General features: G+C 49.3%; 1 long non-coding RNA gene across 1 annotated transcript in view; it reads left to right on the plus strand.

Moving 5' to 3' along the window:
- Positions 1 to 8,200, plus strand: part of LOC137633649 (uncharacterized) — a 37,216-nt gene extending 29,016 nt beyond the window's left edge. The window contains exon 4 of the long non-coding RNA XR_011042333.1: positions 7,946 to 8,200. This is a non-coding gene — a long non-coding RNA (uncharacterized lncRNA). The remainder of the gene's footprint in view (positions 1 to 7,945) is intronic.
- The last annotated feature ends 10,612 nt before the right edge of the window (positions 8,201 to 18,812 follow it).

Genomic DNA, 18,812 nt, shown 5'->3' on the forward strand with positions numbered 1-18,812 from the left:
CTCTCTCTCTCTCTCTCTCTCTCTCTCTCTCTCTCTCTCTCTCTCTCTCATTACAAATTAGTTTTTGTTGAATACTCTTATGAATTTACAAATTTATCGAGTCTTGTTTGCCCAGTTATTTCTCTTGAAAATTCTTGAAATTACTGTTGTATTTTTACCATAATGTGAAGTTTCCCTTTTAGAATATTAGCGTTTGTAGCTTATGGTAAAATGCTTCTCCAATTAGGATTGTAACATCAGTGATGGTGATGATGACGATCATGATGGTCTGCTTAAACTTCCATAGCTAGAGGTAAAAGGATAATGGTCTCTTCTGCCCTAAAATTAGGCCTGCTGTTGAATACGGTACATTAGCCTATGGGTAACAACCCACATGTGTGATGGAAGTATACGTCAATGCATATTTACAAAGTACCAAGAATGGAAGTAAAAGTCCTGTTCAATGGGAAAATATTAATGAAATATTACTATTGTTTTTATTTTTAATATGACTTTTAAGTAACATGTATCTCAACGAAAAGGAAATCTTATTTTGTCATTGGCGTTAGAATTTAGTAGAGAGAGAGACTACCTTTAAAATCATTCGTATCTACAGTATTTGTACAGTTTATCCTAAAATCATTCATAGTTAGTTGTAGAGTTTATCTCTAAATAATTTATAATTACTTATAAAATATAATTTTCAATATTTAACTTAGCCGGTGATTATATAAGCTGCAGCTCTGCTGCTCGACAGAAAACTCTACGTAAAAAATCCGCCAGGGATCGCTATGCAGGTAGGGGGTGTACTTCAACAGTGCCATCTGTCGTGCAGGTACTCAGTACTCATTGTAAACAAAGAACTCAATTTTCTCTCTGTCGTGCTACCGGCAAGACCTACTAATTCGCTGTTGCTAACTGGATTTGTTTTCACAACTATTTGGTGAAGTACACGTTTCTAGTTTTGAGCTTTCGCTGTGCAGGCTTTCTCTTCAATAAATCCTTGCATTCTTTTTTTGATATCGGATTATTTGTTGATGACTTTGGATAGTTTTTGAATTCCCCGTTGACCAATTCAAAATGGCTGACCCTTCTCAAGTCCCAAAATTCAGGAAGTGTAATGCTAGGGACTGTTCAAGGCGTCTTCCGAAGGCCTCTATCGATCCTCACACCGTTTGTTCCAATTGTCGGGATAAAACCTGTCAATTGGAAGATCGATGTGAGGAATGCGTTGGGCTTTCGGAATTCGATTTTATCGAATTCCAGAAATATACACGTAGGCTAGAGAGAGATAGAGTCAGGAGAAGTTCATCTCGTTCAGTTGATTTTTCCTCTCCTCATGCCCCACAACCTATTCCTTCCCCTGTAGTGGTTGCTCCTAATCCCCCTTCTGGCACTCAGGAACCTTCGATGGCTGATATGATGCGTGCCATCCAAGCTCTGGGTGAGAGAGTTGAGTCCTTGGCTAGTGACCGTAACCAGCTCATGGCGGACGTCAAGGAGCTGAAGTGTAAGAGTGCAGTGGGAAGTGATAAAGTGAGTGATAGTGTTGTGGATAGTGTTGCGCTTGAGGGTTCGTCTGTTCGTGCCTGTCGTCCTCCTAGTCCGGGACCTCTTGCAAGCTCCCAAGTCCAGGGGAGAAGCAATGTCGTACGACCAATGGGTTCGAGAGGCTTTAATCAGCGTACAGACGTTCCCTCCGTGGTTTCGGGCGTATCTACCCAAGATCGCCCCACCCACACAAAGACGAGAGAGCCCATTTATTCCTCGTCTGCGGAAGAGGTTTCTCGTCAGAAACCATGGACCAATTTCTCACGACCTCTTAAGCGCAAGTCGGTCCCTTCCGCGCAAGTCCAACGGCCCAGTTGTAGCCACTGGGTCAGTTCAGACTCGCTGCAGTCTTCCGATGACTGCTCACCTCCTAAGAGAGGCAAAGCGGTACCGCCTCAGGCAGTTACACCGTCTGTCGCCGCACCTGCTCCTGCAGACCCTAAGTGGTCTTTGCTGCAGACCATGCAGTACCAATTAACGTCTCTGATGCAGGACTTTCGTGCGGAGAAGGTTGCTGCTGCACCAACCTCTTGCCTACAACCAACCACGGTTGTGCGTCCTGTGGACGCTGAGGCGACCTTCTTGCGCACTCCAGCTGAGAGAGTCCCGCCACCCATGCGTTCCAGTGTACCCTGCCAGCCGCATGTTGACGTTCAGCGACGCACGGAACCTTCCGTTGACGTTCGCGAGGTACAACAACCGTCAGAGTTGTTTTGTTTTGACGCAGTGCGTCAACCTCCGCAACCCAGTGTGGTTGCCTCTGCTCGCCCACATCAGACTAGACAGTCTGGAGTAGACGCTGTGCGTCCCCGCGCTGCTATGGTTGTTGCCAGCTCACAGACTGGGCAACAGTTCCATGACGTTGCGTCCGGTTCAGTCACGCGTGCACCCGTGCGACCGGACTCAGCTGACCAGCCGATACCTACTCCATTGCCGCTTCCTCCTCAATTCTCGGATGATGGACTCTCTGATGATGACGATGCGGCACACGTTGATGAACCACATTCGGACCTTGACGAGCCCAAGTCCACGCAACCCTCTTTGGACTTTAGAAAAGTTCTTGCTCTGTTCAAAGAGATGTTTCCGGACCAGTTTGTGTCTGTGGCTCCGCGCTCTCCTCCGTCAGAGTTTGCTTTAGGTACGCAGTCATCCTCGCCTGCCTTTACGAGACTCGTCCAAGAGAGCTTTACGAGTTTTAGGAGATTGGATGCAGTCCAAAAAGAGTCTAGGGAAGACAGCCTTTACGTTTCCCCCTGCTAAACTCTCTTCCAAATCGAGCGTCTGGTATGCCACGGGAGAAGTTCTCGGCTTGGGAGTTCCTGCCTCTGCCCAGGGCGACTTCTCTAGTCTTGTAGACTCTCCCCGCAGGCTAGCCATGAGACGCTCTAAGATATGCTGGTCACCTTCGGACCTAGACCATCTGTTGAAAGGAGTTTTTAGAGCCTTCGAGGTCTTCAACTTTTTGGACTGGTGTCTGGGAGCTTTGAGCAGGAAGATCTCCCCGACTGAGAAGGAATCTTCCTTGCTCATCATGTCCTGCATGGACAAGGCCATACGTGACGGATCTAGTGAGCTTGCTGCATCGTTCGTATCCGGAGTCCTCAAGAAGCGTGAGAACCTTTGCTCTTTCCTGTCAGCTGGAGTGACACCGTGTCAAAGATCAGAACTTCTGTTTGCTCCTCTCTCTAAGTGCCTTTTTCCAGAGGACTTGATTAAGGAGATTGCGGCTTCTTTGATACAGAAGGACACCCATGACCTGGTTGCGTCCTCTGCCCGCAAAGCCACCCCTTTGCCTACCTTGTCAAGACCAAGGATGGACACTCCAGCGTCCAGATTTTTTCCGCCCTTTCGTGGTAGAGCCTCCAGCAGAGGAGGTGCTCGTGCCGAAGGGAGACGTGGGAAGAAGAAAGGAACCAAGTCCTTTAAAGGCAGAGTCTGACTGCCACCTTCTTCAGACAGCAGTGGGAGCCAGACTCAAGAACTTCTGGCAGACCTGGGAGAAGAGAGGCGCAGATGCACAATCTGTGAAGTTGCTCAGAGAGGGGTACAAGATCCCGTTTGTACGAAAACCCCCTCTAGCAACGTCTCCCATCGATCTCTCTCCCAGGTACAGAGAGGAAGACAAGAGACGAGCATTGAAACAGGAGGTGTCTCTCTTGCTAGAAAAGGGAGCGGTAGTCAAAGTCCTGGACCATCAAACCCCGGGCTTCTACAACCGTCTCTTCTTAGTGGTAAAGAAGACAGGAGGGTGGAGGCCGGTGCTAGACGTCAGTGCGCTGAATGTCTTTGTCACAAAGCAGACGTTCGCCATGGAGACCACAAAGTCCGTTCTAGCAGCGGTCAGAAGGGAAGACTGGATGGTCTCTTTAGACCTAAGGGACGCATACTTTCACGTCCCCATCCATCCAGACTCCCAACCTTTTCTGAGATTCGTTTACGAAAAGGTTGTCTACCAGTTTCAAGCCCTGTGCTTTGGCCTAAGCACAGCTCCTCTTGTGTTTACGAGGCTGATGAGGAATATAGCCAAATTCCTTCATTTAGCGGACATCAGAGCCTCCCTCTATTTGGACGACTGGCTTCTAAGAGCTTCTTCCAGTCGTCGCTGTCTGAAGGATCTAAAGTGGACTCTAGATCTGACCAAGGAATTGGGTCTCCTGGTCAATATGGAAAAGTCTCAAGTGGTCCCATCCCAAACTATTGTGTATTTAGGGATGGAGATTCACAGTCTAGCTTTTCGGGCTTTTCCGTCGGCCCCCAGAACAAGTCAAGCCCAGTTATGCATCCAGAACATGCTGAAGAAGGAACGATGTTCAGTCAGGCAGTGGATGAGTCTGATAGGGACACTATCATCCCTGGAACAGTTCGTATCGTTAGGAAGACTACACCTCCGTCCTCTTCAATATCACCTAGCTGTTTACTGGAAAAAGGACAAGACGCTAGAAGCGGTCTCGATCCCCATTTCCGAGAAGATGAAGTCTTCCCTGACTTGGTGGAAGGACAGTATCAGCCTCAGAGAGGGTCTGCCCCTGGCTGTTCAGACTCCCAACCACGTTCTCTTCTCGGACGCATCGGACACGGGCTGGGGCGCGACATTAGACGGTCGGGAATGCTCGGGAACTTGGAACTCGAGTCAAAGGACAATGCATATCAACTGCAAGGAGCTACTGGCAGTTCATCTGGCCTTGAAAAGCTTCAAGTCTCTCCTTCAAGGCAAAGTGGTGGAGGTGAACTCGGACAACACCACGGCTTTGGCGTACATCTCCAAGCAAGGAGGGACCCACTCTTTGACGTTGTACGAGATCGCAAGGGACCTCCTCACCTGGTCAAAAGATCTAAACATTTCTCTAGTAACGAGGTTCATCCAAGGCAACTTGAATGTCATGGCAGATTGCCTCAGTCGGAAGGGACAAATCATTCCAACAGAATGGACCCTACACAAGGATGTGTGCAAGAGACTGTGGGCCACATGGGGCCAGCCTACCATAGATCTCTTCGCAACCTCGATGACCAAGAGGCTCCCAATATATTGCTCACCAATCCCGGACCCAGCAGCAGTTCATATAGATGCCTTTTTCCTAGATTGGTCACATCTAGACCTATATGCATTCCCCCCGTTCAAGATTGTCAACAAGGTACTGCAGAAGTTCGCCTCTCACGAAGGGACAAGGTTGACGTTAGTTGCTCCCCTCTGGCCCGCGAGAGAATGGTTCACCGAGGTACTTCGATGGCTAGTGGACGTTCCCAGAACTCTTCCTCTAAGGGTGGACCTTCTACGTCAGCCACACGTAAAGAAGGTACACCAAGGCCTCCACGCTCTTCGTCTGACTGCCTTCAGACTATCGAAAGACTCTTGAGAGCTAGAGGCTTTTCGAAGGAGGCAGCCAGGGCGATTGCTAGAGCAAGGAGGACATCCACCCTTAGAGTCTACCAATCGAAGTGGGAAGTCTTCCGAAACTGGTGCAAGTCAGTATCAGTATCCTCGACCAGTACCTCTGTAACTCAAATAGCTGACTTCCTTTTATACCTGAGGAAAGAAAGATCTCTTTCAGCTCCCACTATCAAGGGTTACAGAAGCATGTTGGCATCAGTCTTCCGTCACAGAGGCTTAGATCTTTCCAACAACAAAGATCTACAGGACCTCCTTAAGTCTTTTGAGACCACGAAGGAGCGTCGTTTGGCTACACCTGGTTGGAATTTAGACGTGGTACTAAGATTCCTCATGTCAGAAAGGTTCGAGCCGCTACAATCAGCCTCCTTTAAAGATCTCACTTTAAAGACTCTTTTCCTGGTTTGCTTAGCCACAGCTAAAAGAGTCAGTGAGATTCACGCCTTCAGCAGGAACATCGGATTTTCATCTGAAACGGCTACATGTTCTTTACAACTTGGTTTTCTAGCCAAAAACGAGCTACCTTCTCGTCCTTGGCCGAAATCGTTCGATATTCCAAGCCTATCAAATATGGTTGGAAATGAACTAGAAAGAGTCTTATGCCCTGTGAGAGCTCTTAAGTTCTATTTAAGACGAACTAAACCTTTACGAGGACAGTCAGAAGCTTTATGGTGTTCTGTTAAGAAACCATCTTTGCCTATGTCAAAGAATGCTTTATCCGATTTTATCAGACTGTTAATACGAGAAGCTCATTCCCATCTGAGTGAGGAAGACCAAGCTTTGCTGAAGGTAAGGACACATGAAGTTAGAGCTGTCGCAACTTCAGTGGCCTTTAAACAAAATAGATCTCTGCGAAGTATAATGGACGCAACCTATTGGAGAAGCAAGTCAGTGTTCGCGTCTTTTTATCTTAAAGATGTCCAGTCTCTTTACGAGAACTGCTACACCCTGGGACCATTCGTAGCAGCGAGTGCAGTAGTGGGTGAGGGCTCAACCACTACATTCCCCTAATTCCATAACCTTTTTAATCTTTCTCTTGAAATTTTTTTATTGTTGTTTTTGGGTTGTCCGGAAGGCTAAGAAGCCTTTCGCATCCTGGTTGATTTGGCGGGTGGTCAAACTCTTTTCTTGAGAAGCGCCTAGATTAGAGGTTTTGATGAGGTCCTGTGGTATGGGTTGCAACCCTTCATACTTCAGATCCTAGGGGTCGCTCAGAATCCTAAGAGGATCGCGAGGCTCCGTAAGGAAGACGTACTTAAAAAGGCAGAGTAATTGTTCAAGTCGACTTCCTTACCAGGTACTTATTTATTTTATGTTTGTTATTTTGATAACTTCTAAAATGAAATAAAAAATCCTTAGCTCATAATAATGTAAACATTTATTGCTGGTCTCTACCCACCCCCCTGGGTGTGAATCAGCTTATATAATCACCGGCTAAGTTAAATATTGAAAAATTTTATTTTGATAATAAAATAAATTTTTGAATAGACTTACCCGGTGATTATATATTAAAGGACCCTCCCTTCCTCCCCAATAGAGACGCAGTGGACCGAGGAGAAAATTGAGTTCTTTGTTTACAATGAGTACTGAGTACCTGCACGACAGATGGCGCTGTTGAAGTACACCCCCTACCTGCATAGCGATCGCTGGCGGATTTTTTACGTAGAGTTTTCTGTCGAGCAGCAGAGCTGCAGCTTATATAATCACCGGGTAAGTATATTCAAAAATTTATTTTATTATCAAAATAACATTTTTCTAGATTTTGTGAAAATTATTCGTAGTTTAGTTAGTTTTAAATTCTAAAATTTTCTGTCTGTCGAGTTTTATAACTTTACTTTTATGAGTAATTCTGTTGATCTATTTATTTACCTGTCAGGTTTTATGGAAAATAATTTGGTCTTTAGAACTGCAGTTACACCATAGTGTTTTGTATTATTTTTTTTACATATAGTTTTTAAAAATAATTATTCCTCTAAGTGCTATGAGGTACTTTAAAGTTTTCGGTTACATTTCTTCATATCTAGGTTTGGGAGAAATAATCAAAGTCTTTCATATGTGTAATAGTTACGTTTTAGTTTTGAAATTTCTTTTGCAAGCAGTTTGGGATATTCAAGAGCAGTTCAGTTACATTTGAATTTCTCATTTTAAGGTTTGAGGAGAAATAATCTATTCTTAAGAGTAGTTCTATTAATTTTACCTGTTTCCATAATTTATCGATCATATTTAAAAAGGATGAAAATAGTTCTTAAAGTGTGTTAAAATGCAGAGGGAAAGATAAACCTTGGTTCAATGATAATTATAAATGTGCTTATTTGGAGAAGCAGGAGACGTATCATCTTTGGAACGGTAACAGATCAAGATGTGATTTCTGTATAAGTTTATTTTGCCAAGTAATATTTCTAGTGACATTTTACTATAATATTTGCATTGATTTATCTTATATTGCCTTGAAATGTTTCAAATAATTTTCCCATTAGATATATTTTTGCTTAATGAAACAAGTTTTTCAAAATATTAACTATCTTACAGATGTTGATGTAACAACTGGTCAATCGTTAGATGGTCTCGTCTCTTCGCCAATCGAGAATATTCCTCCATCATCGAGAACAATGACACCAACAATTTATTAAGTTGTGATTAATGTGAAGGTCTTAAATACTGAAGAAGGAAACCATGACTTAATTTATCGCCTTTTCGCCATCATAGATTATTGGCACGAAGGTAGTATTTGCTGGTTGTGTTTCCACTAGGTCAAGGCGCAGGTTTTTAAAATTTTATTTGTTCCGTAACCGAAATACAAACCACGCTATTTACAAAGGGTATTACTTTTAGCGCAGCTGAAATGACGAGCCAATAGTTTTTTAACGAGGGTTAATTACCCCCGCGCTAGTTAGCGGGGGGTGGGGAAGGGTAGCTTGCTACCCCTCCCCCCTCCACACACCGGTGACTTGCTTCACTTCACTTTTGGCTCGGCGGTGATCAGACGTGTCTGTTCATCGCCTTTGTGACAGCCTTTAATTTTCTTCTTTTTCTTTTCAGCTTGTGTGATTGGTTGGAAGTTGACCTTCAGTTATTTTCTTTTATTTAATATGCGGACATGCCCTGGAGTTGCCGGCCGTCCTTGTGGGACTTTCATGTCGGACGTGATTACGGATCCTCACACCCTCTGCCCTCAATGTCGGGGCCGACGGTGCGACCAGGATAACATGTGCCGTGAGTGCAGGGAGTGGTCTGCCTCCCAGTGGGAGAGGTTTGGCCGTCGCCGTAAGAAGAAGTCCAAGAGAGACCGTTCTCCTCCGGGGTTAGCCTTGAAGGAGGAAGGTTCTTGGGACTCTTCTTCCGCCGCCCAAACCTCCTCCGAAGCTCCCCCTCGTCCGCCTCCTAAGGAGAGTCGTCCGAGTGGGAGCGCAGGCCCTTGTTCTGTTTCCCTACCTTCGGTGGGGGGAGAGGGCGTCGCCTCCCATAGCGAGGCGGTTCCCCCTCCTCCTCCGGAGGAGGTTATTGATAATAATGCCTTATCCAGTGATGATCTTTTACAGATTTGGTCGTCCCTGGGGCTTAAGGGCTTGCCCTCCAGGGTCACTCTTATTGACCTTGTCTCGTTGGGGGCCGCTGTTAAACAGTCACCGGTGGTAGCGGAGGTAGACCCTCTGTCTATTGTCGACGTCGTGGTGACAGAGGCCTCCGACGTGGCTGGGCCTTCCGACGCAGGTGCTGTTGCTGGTGATGGTGCTCTAGGCTCTCCTCCTCCTTCCGTGCATCCTTCGAAGGGGGAAGTGAGTCCTTCGGTCTCGACTGCTGCCCAGCTTCCTTCTGAGGGAAGTGTTTTGACGGAGACTCCCCTTCGGAGGACCGATGGTCCCGACAATCTCCCCCGAGGCCGTCTCCGCCGTAAGGCTCACCGCCCTCTACGCCACAAGGGCCTCCCTTCCCCTTACAGGGGGACTAAGAGGCGCCTTTTTGGGTCTTCGTCCTCCGGGGGGGACTCTCCTCGTCAGCCTCAACCGACTGCTCCGCCCTCCTTGAACCTCTCTGCAGACCGCTCACCATCTCCTGCCGGATCTTCCCCTTCTGGAGAACTCGTCACCCGACGGGCAACGGTCCCTTCGGGGCTAAGGGATTCTTCCCTTACGCGAGCAGGGCTAGCGCACAAGCGCTCTCCTGCTTGCCAGTGATCTCCTGCTCGCCAGCGATCTCCTGCTCGCCAGCGATCTCCTGCTCGCCAAGACTCTCCTGCTCGCCGACGCTCACCTGCTCTACGGCTCTCTCCTCATGTTCGCCCCCCTCGCCAGCGCTCTCCTGCTCGTCAGCTCTCTTCCGAGCGTCAGCGCTCATTTGAGGACCATCGCCCTGCGGTCTCTGACCACCCTTTAGTTCCTGCTGAACTCCCTGCTCACCATCCACCTGGTCCTGTGGCTACGCAACATCGTGCTGCACTTGTGTCAGAAACACATGTTCGCCAACGCGCCAGCGATCTTCCCGTTCCTGCTCGTGAACGCGCCGCACCACCTGTCCTCTCACAGGACATGCGTCGACCTTCTGCTCACCAGCGATCACCAGCTCGCCAGCGATCAACTACACATGCTGCCCGCCATCGCACGACCCTGCATGATCGCCCGCTTACGCATGCTGCTCCTCATCGCACTACCCTGAACGATCGCCCTCCTGCGGATGCTGATCACCATCGCACCCTTTCACGCGATCATTCACCTGCGCATGCTGCTCGCCATCGCACAACCCTGCACGATCGCCCGCTTACGCATGCTGCTCCTCATCGCACAACCCTGAACGATCGCCCTCCTGCGGATGCTGATCACCATCGCACCCTTTCACGCGATCATTCACCTGCGCATGCTGCTCGCCATCGCACAACCCTGCACGATCGCCCGCTTACGCATGCTGCTCCTCATCGCACAACCCTGAACGATCGCCCTCCTGCGGATGCTGATCACCATCGCACCCTTTCACGCGATCATTCACCTGCGCATGCTGCTCGCCATCGCACAACCCTGCACGATCGCCCGCTTACGCATGCTGCTCCTCATCGCACAACCCTGAACGACCGCCCTCTTGCGGATGCTGATCACCATCGCACCCTATCACGCGATCATTCACCTACACATGCTGCTCGCCATCGCTTACCATCACTCGGTCATTATCGCCAGCGATCTTCTTCACCTACGCGGCAGCACGATCCCTCGCCGTCGCGCCGTCGCTTGCGTTCGTCGCCTCGGACACGTGTTCATTTACCTGCCCACCCTCACGCCCACTCGCCTGCGCGCCCGCACGATCGCTCGCCTGCGTGCCCGCGCGACCGCTCGCCTGTGCGCCCGCGCGATCACCCGCGCAACCATCCGCCTTTGCGCGACCGTTCGCCCTCGCGCGACCATAGTTCGCGGCGAATTCCACAGCCGGTGGTAGCAGCAGGGACGCGTGCTCCTAGACGGCACTCGGGATCACCTCCATCCAAGCACAGGTTGGTATTGCAGGACGAAGACAGGTCAGTACAGCATTCTTCCCCACCTTCTTTTCAGGCAGGTACCGTCGTGTCCACTCCAAAGGATCGCCCGATCCCTTTCACCTTAGCGAGGATTTCGGACTCTGTGTCCTTTGAGCAGCAGACTTGGTTTGGTCCGCTGGCACGGGCATTAGTGAGGGTTATGAAACCAGCACTCGCCGGCCAGGGTAACAAACCAGCGGCTGTCTCTCCTACGCTGAAGAGAAAGAGAGGAGTGGACTTCGTGGTGACTTCCCCCAGGGCAAAGTTGGTTCCCAAGAGGTCGGTCTCGAGGGTCCCCTCTCCTGCACGAGTACTCTCTCCTTCTCCCGTGGACGAGACCTTTCCGTCCTCAGGTGAGTCCAGTGGGGCGGTAGTCTTCCCCTCGGCACCAGGGGGGGAGACTTCGCTTCAGGCAGGAGAATCGTCTCGTGAGGAAGGGGCCCCTCGAACCTCGTTGTTGGGATCCTGTATCCCTCCTAGGAGGGAACCCAAGGATTCCAAGACCATCCCTAAATCCTCTGCAAGGATTCGTCAGGAACCCACGACTACCCAGGGGAATGTCCACGTATCACCCCAGGAAGAGATTCCTGGGGCAGGAGACTTAGCTGCCAGCCCGCAGGGAGGAGAACAGCAAGAGTCCGAACATGCCTTGTGGCAGGTTCTAAGCCTAATAAGGCAACTTAACAGTCTTACGAATCCAGTCATCCCCCCCCCCCCGTGAAGGCAAAGACACGATTCTGGATGAAGTGTTTGACGTTCGGAAGGCCCCTAAGACCAGTGCAGCTCTGCCCTGGTCTCGGGGGCTGAAGAGTGCCAGAGCTAGGGCCAATGCTCAGCTCGCACTTCTTGCCTCCTCCAGTCGTTCCACTGCCGGGAACAAACTCATCCCTCCTCCTCGCCTTCAGCAGAGGAGGTATTTCGAGATCCTGGGTGAGCACAACCTTGCTCTTCCTCTCCATCACTCTGTGGAGGAGCTGGCGAAGGGAGTTCTCTTGGAGAAACTCTCTGCCCGGCAGGTGTCGTTCTCGGCGGCAGAGATCCTTAACCACGAGAAGGTCGCTAAGTGTGCCATGCAGGCCACTTCGTGGCTGGACTTCTGGTTAGGATCTCTGGGCATCCTATTGCGATCGGAGGACTTGTCCAAGGAGACCAATAGGAAGGCCCTAGAGACCTTCTTGCTCTCGGGCACCCGCTCCATCGAGTTTTCGGCGCACCAGGTTACCACCCTGTGGGCCAACTCGGTGTTGAAGCGTCGCGATGCTGTGTCCGAGAGATTCCATCCGAAGGTCCCCGCCGTAGATGTGTGTAGGCTCCGACATGCCTCCCTCCTGGGGGAGAGCCTGTTTGAGCCTCAAGACTTGGAGCGAACGGCTGAGAGGTGGAGGAAATCCAGCACGGACTCCCTCCTCCACAGGGCCCTTACAACTCGGCCCTATAAGCCTCCAGCCCCGCCACAACAGCAGCAACAGCCTCATAAGGCTCCCAAACAGGCACCGGCAGCTAAGAAAGTAATGTCTAAGCCCCAGCCCTTTCCAGCCAAGGTCAAGAGGGGCGGTAAGTCCTCCAGGGGAGGCAAGACTTCTAGGGGTGGCGGCCGCGGCCGCAAGCCCTAGGGGTGGCAGTCCCCCTGCGTGTCCACCTGTGGGGGGATGCCTTCAGCGTTGCGTCCGCAGGTGGCAACATCTCGGGGCCGATGCTTGGACGGTCTCAGTGATCGGCCAAGGTTATCGCGTCCCGTTCACGTCATCTCAACCTCCCCTGACAGCGAATCCAGTGTCGTTGAGCTCCTATGCCATGGGATCGGCAAAGGGGCTGGCCCTTCAGGCCGAAGTCGAGACCATGTTCGAGAAGGGTGCTCTCCAGGAGGTCGTGGACGGCTCTCCAGGCTTCTTCAGTCGACTCTTTCTTGTAAAGAAGGCTACTGGAGGCTGGAGACCCGTCATCGATCTCTCGGCTCTGAACAGGTTTGTCAAACAAACCCGGTTCAGCATGGAGACAGCAGACACGGTCAGACTTGCGGTGAGACCACAATACTTCATGTGTACACTGGATCTAAAGGATGCGTACTTCCAGATCCCAATCCATCCGTCTTCCAGGAAGTACCTGAGATTCTGCCTAGACAACAAGATCTACCAGTTCAAGGTGCTGTGTTTCGGTCTCTCCACAGCTCCTCAGGTGTTCACCAGAGTGTTCACCCTGATTTCGACTTGGGCGCACAGGAACGGCATTCGTCTCCTTCGTTACCTAGACGATTGGCTGATCCTAGCAGACTCGGAGTCGACCCTTCTTCGACACCGAGACAGGCTTCTAGATCTTTGCCAGGATCTGGGGATCGTGGTAAACCTCAAGAAGTCCTCTCTGCAGCCATCCCAACGACTGGTTTATCTAGGCATGCTAATAGACACCAATCTCCACAAAGCCTTTCCATCAGACGACCGGATAGCAAGGCTGAGGAGGGTGGCGGAACCTTTCCTCAGGCGAAAAGAACTCCCCGCCCAATCGTGGTTGCGTCTCTTAGGCCACCTATCCTCCCTGGCCCGTCTGGTTCCAAACAGCCGCCTCAGGATGAGATCCCTTCAATGGCGGCTCAAGTCCCGGTGGAATCAAGGATCCGATTCCCCGGACACTCTGATCCCAATGGGGTCTCTGGAACAGACAGACTTGCGGTGGTGGCTGGCCGACGAGAACCTGCGAAAGGGAGTGAGTCTTCTCGTCCTCCCCCCCGGAATTGACTCTGTTTTCGGACGCGTCAAAAGAAGGGTGGGGGGCGCACGTTCTGAACCAGAGGGCCTCAGGCCTTTGGTCAGAATCAGAAAAGTGCCTACACATCAACCTGCTAGAATTGAAGGCCGTCTTTCTGGCCCTTCAACAGTTCCAACGGTTCCTGGCGGGTCACTCCGTGGTGGTGATGAGCGACAACACCACGGTAGTGGCTTATATCAACAAGCAGGGAGGCACTTTTTCGCAACAGCTATCCAATCTTGCAGTAGAGACTCTGAGGTGGACCGAAACCCACTCGATAACACTATCAGCTCGCTTCATTCCTGGCAAGAGGAATGTGCTCGCCGACAGTCTGAGCAGGGCTTCGCAGATAGTGAGTACCGAGTGGTCTTTGGATCCTCAGATAGCCAACAAAGTCCTGACTTTGTGGGGTTCCCCGACGGTGGACTTGTTCGCGACAGCCTTGAACTTCAAGCTGCCCCTGTACTGCTCACCAGTCCCGGACCCCAAGGCACTCTGGCAAGATGCTTTCCAGCAACGGTGGGACAACATCGACGTGTACGCCTTCCCACCATTCTGTCTGATGAGAAGGGTGCTCAACAGGACCAGACTATCGGTCAACTGTTCCATGACTCTAGTAGCTCCGCTATGGCATCACGCGGAATGGTTTCCGGACCTTCTGCAACTCCTGACGGAACTCCCAAGGGAGCTTCCTCCACGACACAAGCTTCTCAGACAACCCCACTCCGGTGTCCCTCACAGGGCCGTAGTCTCGCTTCGGCTTCATGCCTGGAGACTATCCAGCGTCTCCTCGCGGAAAGAGGCTTTTCGCAACAGGTTGCGGAGAGAATGTCTCGGCACCTGCGAAGGTCCTCTGAGGGACTCTACCAAGCGAAGTGGAGAGTCTTTTGTGGTTGGTGTCGTGGAAGGGGTATCTCTCCACTCGATGCCACTATTCCAGCAATAGCGGACTTCCTTGTGTATCTGCAAGAAGAAATGCGCCTTTCTGTCTCGGCAGTGAAAGGCTATCGCTCAGCCTTAAGCTTGGCCTTCAGATTGAAGGGCGTGGATATTTCTTCATCGCTAGAACTCTCTTTACTCATACGTAGCTATGAGCTTACCTGCCACCAGTCGGAAGTGAGACCCCCTCCTTGGAACGTGGTTCGAGTCCTCAGGTCTCTCAAGAGACCTCCCTTCTAGCCATTACGCCAGGCCTCCGATCGCCACCTGTCTTGGAAGACGGCTTTCCTACTCGCCTTGGCCTCGGCCAAGCGAGTTAGTGAACTTCATGGTCTCTCGTACGACATCGCCCATTCAAGGGGATGGGGGGAGGTAACGTTCAGGTTCGTCCCTGAGTTTGTGGCCAAGACTCAGAATCCTGGAGTGCCGGATCCTCGGTTCGACTCTTTCAGGATCGCGAGTCTCCGTTCTGTAACAAATGACCCAGACCAGCTGCTACTATGCCCAGTGAGGTGTCTGAGGTACTACTTGAAGAGAACGGCTGCAGTCCGTCCTCATGTGCGAGCTATGTTTGTGAGCACAGGCAGGACAAAGAGGAGGGTCACCAGGAACACCATCTCTGCTTGGATTCGAAGGGTTATCCACCATGCCCTGAATCCTGACCCTCCTCCGTCACGTCGCCCTCGGGCCCACGATGTCAGGGGTATTGCTACATCCCTGGCCTTCAAGAGAAACTTCTCTGTGATGCAGGTACTTCAAGCTGGGGTCTGGAAGCGTCAAACGACCTTCACAGCCCACTACCTGCAAGACGTGACCCACAGGAGCCTCGATACGTTCTCTATCGGCCCTGTGGTGGCTGCACAACAGCTGGTCTAACCTCAGGCTCCTTTTTGGACAAGTAGCAGTAGGTTGAGGGTGTTGTTACCCGGTCTTAGTCTGTGTGAATGAAAGAGTATGTCTGACCCTTACTTCTTTCTTCATTCTCCCCTCTCTTGGGGAAGCAGCATCCTGGTCCTCGCATAGCTGACCTCGACCTCTGCAGGTAACCCATGCTTCTTTGTGCTCCTAGTATTAAGCTTAATACTGTTGCGTCTTCCATACCCTGACGAGGTGGTATGGGGAACGTCCTATCCTAGAATTCCTATCTGAAGGTCTCAAGGTCAACTTCATAGGACGAGTCACACTCTCCTCCTCACACTACTTATGTAGGCCACTCGTTCCTAGCGATGCTAGGAACCTGTGAGGTACAGGGGCTCCCTCTCTCTAGTGCTGCTCACTGAGGGATCGAGCCCCCGGGCAAGCCGAAGTCAGTAAGGCTGGGGACTTTCCACCCTTCCTAAGGGGTAAGTCACCCTTTGTAAATAGCGTGGTTTGTATTTCGGTTACGGAACAAATGACAAATTCGAAGATAATTTGTATTTTTCCTAACCATACAAACCTTAGCTATTTACACATATGTGCCCGCCATCCCTGACCCCCAAGTCAAGTCCTACCTCTAAGTGAAGTGAAGCAAGTCACCGGTGTGTGGAGGGGGGAGGGGTAGCAAGCTACCCTTCCCCACCCCCCGCTAACTAGCGCGGGGGTAATTAACCCTCGTTAAAAAACTATTGGCTCGTCATTTCAGCTGTGCTAAAAGTAATACCCTTTGTAAATAGCTAAGGTTTGTATGGTTAGGAAAAATACAAATTATCTTCGAATTTGTCATTATACAAAGGGATTGTGCTAAGAATGAAGCTTATTACTGGTGGTTTAATTATTCTTTGTTCCTACACATAATATAAACCACCGACCTTTGAAAGGAGTGTAAACTCAGCGCGAGCTGGAATGACCGTTAAACGGTTAAACTTTGACTTTGGCCTCCAGACAGTATAATTTAAATTACTTTTTCAGCGTCCTGATCTGGTATAAATCTTTGGCTTCTTCTTCTTTCAAGATGAACAAATGCGCTACAGGTATTATTGCTGTAAGGATGTTAATGGAGGAGGAATCCAATGATATGAGTGGTAATGGGGTTTCTTGATAACTGGAATTGTGTGACAGTTTTCTGTGCTACCTATTGCTATTTGTTGTCCAACATACTTCTCCTGTTGAATGTCATGTCTGTTGTGTTTTATCCTTCATTTGTTACCTTATCAGGACGACAACATCACAACAATGTGAATTTAAAGAGCAGTTGGTTTTCCCTTGAATTTACAGTTGCTTGTCAGGGGAAGAGTTCTGCTGCTGCAGTGTGTAAAGGGGGAGGGCATTGCATTTCATATTTGTTTTGTAGTGGAGTAGATAACAGAAAATTTTCAGGAGAAAATTTTTGCCTCCAGAAACCAGTACCAACATTGGCACACTTACCCATTGGAGAGTGCTCTTTTGATAAGACCCATTAGCCACTTAAAATTTCAAGATGGCGGCAATTTTCCAAGATTGATGCCTTTGCATATTCAGAAATATTGTATTTCACAGTGAGATTGGGGCTGAGACAGGGATGTTTAATATTGCCATGGGTTGTTCATTTTGTTTGTTGATGTATGATGTCACCATGGGTTGTTCATTTTGTTTGTTGATGGAGTGGGGAGAGAGGTGAATGCTCGAGTTCTTGGTCGAAGATTGAAACCAATAGACGAAAGTGATCATGAATGGGAGGTAACTCGGTTGTTGTTTGCGGATGATTCTGTATTGGTTGCAGACTCCGAAGAGAAGCTTGGTCGATTAGTGACTTGAGTTTGGAAGGGTATGTGAGAGGAAGAGTTAAGAGTTAATGTGGGTAAGAGTAAGGTTATGAGATGCACGAGAAGGTAGGATGGTACGAGGTTGAATGGAGAGTTACTTGAAATAGATCAGTTTAAGTACTTGGGGTCTGTTGTTGCAGCAAATGGTGGAGTGGAAGCAGATGTAAGTCAGAGAGTGAAGGAAAGATGCAAAGTGTTAGGGGCAGTGAAGGGAGTGGTAAAGAATAGAGGGTTAGGCATGAATGTAGAGTTCTGTATGAGAAAGAGATTGTACCAACTGTGATGTATGGATCAGAGTTGTGGGGAATGAAGGTGACTGATTGACAGAAATTGAATGTGTTTGAGGTAAATTGTCTGAGGAGTATGGCTGGTGTATCTCGAGTAGATAGGGTTAGGAACGAAGTAGTGAGGGTGAGAACGGGTGTAAGAAATTATTTAGCAGCTAGAGTGGATATGAATGTGTTAAGGTGGTTTGGCCATATTGAGGGAATGGAAAGTGGCTGTCTGCTAAAAAAGGTGATGAATGCGAGAGTTGATGGGAGAAGTACAAGAGGAAGCCAAGGTTTGGGTGGAGTGGAGAAAGCTCTGGGTGATAGGAGGATAGATGTGAGAGGCAAGAGAGCGTGCTAGAAATATGAATGAATGGCGATCAATTGTGACGGGGTTCTGATAGGCCTTGCTGCTTCCTCCGGTCTCCTTGGTGACCGCGGAGGTAGCAGCAGTAGGGGATTCAGCATATGAAACTTCATTTCTGGTGGATAACGAGGGAGGGTGGGCTGTGGCACCCTAGCAGTACCAGCCAAACACGGCTGAATCCCTCGTCAAGCTGGGAGGACCGTAGAGGGGAAAGGTCCCCTTTTGTTCCTTTGTTTAATGTCGGCTATCCCCCCCCCCATTGGGAGAAGTGCATTGGTAAGTAGATAGACAACAAAATCGCAAAACCATGACCTATTTGAATGATCTTGGTGTCAACTCATACATTTTTCACTATATAGAATCCTAATTTGGAACTACGAACTACTCGATGGCTTCCTTGTACTAACAGAGAGGATGTTAATGCACAACCAGGGCACACTGGAAGGCACTGGTGCTGTGAAACCTAGCATAGCGTTCAGTTTCAACTGAATGATAATTTAGAATGCACAAATAAATAGTTTAATATCCCAAATGCTGTTGAATAAGCCCAGCATCAGTTAGTTTTTCTAAACCCCAGCGGCTCTTGCCTTATATTGGGATGACAAGTTTGTCATGATAATGAGGATCTTACATATTGAGGTTGTTGTGCCGAAGTCTATTTGAGCTCTATTTCAGGACAGGACAAGACAAGATCCTAGTGGAGGCAGGGATTATTATTATTATTATTATTATTATTATTATTATTATTATTATTACAGGCTAAGTTATAACCCTAGTTGGAGAATCAAGATGCTATAAGCCCAATGGCTCCAACAAGGAAAATAGCCCAGTGAAAAAAAAGAAAATAAACATACTA

This window comes from Palaemon carinicauda, chromosome 43, assembly GCF_036898095.1.
Source record: "Palaemon carinicauda isolate YSFRI2023 chromosome 43, ASM3689809v2, whole genome shotgun sequence".
In the NCBI taxonomy this organism is placed as follows: domain Eukaryota; kingdom Metazoa; phylum Arthropoda; class Malacostraca; order Decapoda; family Palaemonidae; genus Palaemon; species Palaemon carinicauda.